The sequence below is a fragment of the Filicampus tigris genome, chromosome 16 (genome assembly GCF_054856515.1).
Source record: "Filicampus tigris isolate MCC_2025a chromosome 16, RoL_Ftig_1.0, whole genome shotgun sequence".
NCBI classification, from domain to species: Eukaryota; Metazoa; Chordata; class Actinopteri; order Syngnathiformes; family Syngnathidae; genus Filicampus; species Filicampus tigris.
Window position 1 is genome coordinate 4,661,684 of NC_141232.1, and position 2,134 is coordinate 4,663,817.

Here is a 2,134-nt window from a genome sequence, read left to right on the forward strand (position 1 = left end):
AAAAGACTTTTGCGATGCTGCAAAGGCCCATCAATTTTGTGATTATGATACCATAACATGTAAATTATTTGTGGTACTTAGGGAAAGAAGTATAAATACATGTACAGTAAAAAGTCCATTCGAATTATGAATGCGCAGGCAACAATGCTGTGACTCTGCATTATACTGCCGCTGACAAAGCTCCATTCAATCCCTCATTGAGGACATGAAAAGCCGCTCCCGAATGGTGGCTTTCGCCTTTTGTAGCGAAGAGTCACGCGCATTTGTGGCACAACAAACACAACAGCCTGCTTAATTTTAAGCTCATCAAACTCCAGAGTTCCATTTTTTTTTTTTTTTTACGTTTCCTCTGCAGCATACGCCAAAATAGGGCCGTGCTATGAACGAGGCCGCATTGGCTTTACATTCAGCCGAGCGGAAACAATGTTTGTCCACGGCCAGTGACAACTGGCGAGCCAACTTTTTGGGGGGCTTTTTTTTTGTCCGCTTTATCTGCTTGCACAGCATCATTAAACTTTTTGCATCAGGCAGTACACAACTTATCGTGGAGTATGATTTATGACTCAGTTGAGCAACAAAAGCAAAGAAAAAAAAAAAAAACTCAAGAATTAGTCAAGCCTAATATGAGCCAAAACTTTGATGTCTAAGATCATTAGTAAAACGTAAATATCAGGAAATGAATAACTTAAAGTGGAAGTCAATGGAATATGTTCTATGCAAGCCCAGTAGTTGAAACAGGGCATTCTGATAAATATTGTGTTTGTGGAATAAGTGTTAATCTACTCGTTTTTAGCCATCCCTAGGGGCGTCCATTTTGTCTTGTGTCGACCGAAAATGTCATCACAACTGCTTACAACGACCAATCACAGCTCAGATTCAGAAAACAGGTCAGCCGTGATTGTTCGTTGTGAGCAGTGATGTCATTTTCAGTCGACAGATGACAAAATGGCCGCCCCGAGAGATGGCTAAAAACGAGTGCATTTTGCATCTTAATTTATATTCCACAAATGCAAAATTAATCAGAATGCCATGTTTCAACTAGTGGGCCTGCTGGGAACATATTCTTGAAAAAAATATGTTTAGGTTGACTTCCACTTTAAGTGAATATAAAATGCGGGGGGAAAAAAACTTTTTTGTACAAAAACAACCCAACGTTGGGTCAAAGTGACGACAGAAATCCGACACTATTTCCTGTTGGGAGGCTGAAATTGCCAGCATGTGTACAATTTGAAAATGCTTCAGCAAGTATTAAAATAATGATCAATTAATCTTTCGCCTCGCCACCAAAAAAACTTCTTTCTGCACTTATAATTGATGTTAGAAAAGTAACAGTGTGACCCATGAACAGATCATTCCCATTGTTTCCCATTAGAAAAGCAAGCAAAAAAACGAGAGCCACTGCTGAGAATGACTCCCATGTAGTTGTGCAATGTCTCAAGGCAAGGCGTGCACCGGACTGCTAATATTTCCCCTTTGCCTGACAGCAGCCACACTCTCTGTGTGCCGAGCTCCTCCACTGTGCTCCTTGCCATTAGTCATGCAATATGTGAGGGTTCCTCATCACTCGCTCTCAATGACAGAGTGAGATATTTCTACATGGCCGCCGGTGCTAATTATTAGCATGAGCAGTGCCAGTAAATGTCTTTTCCCCTCCTCGCAAGGCAAACAGCAAAGTGAGTGTGTAGGACAAACACTGTGGGCCAACTAGGAGGTTCAATAGATCTCTCCGGGCATATGCTTCTTGTAAAGCTTTACATATTACTAAGCCAGTGCTGCAACACTGTTTGGTTTGCACTTCGTAGGGGATGCAAGACAGCACGGTGGTGGCCTCTCAGTCGCCGCAACAGTGCCATCTAGTGATGGTAAAGGCGTAGTGCATCTAGTTTTTAGTCAAAAGCATCATCCCAAAATTAAGAGGCAATGTTTTCCTTTTTTAATGAATTACTGTTTTGTTTTATCAAATGCGTGGCCAATCGTGATGGGGAGGTGAAGGGTATTCAAATGAAACATTTATTCACTCATGACTTATTTCATTTTGACTCATTTCAATTGCTATAAACTATCAGTGCACCTTTTAGGGGGTTTAGTTAACTAGAATTGTTATACCCATTTCAAATCACATATACAGAGTATG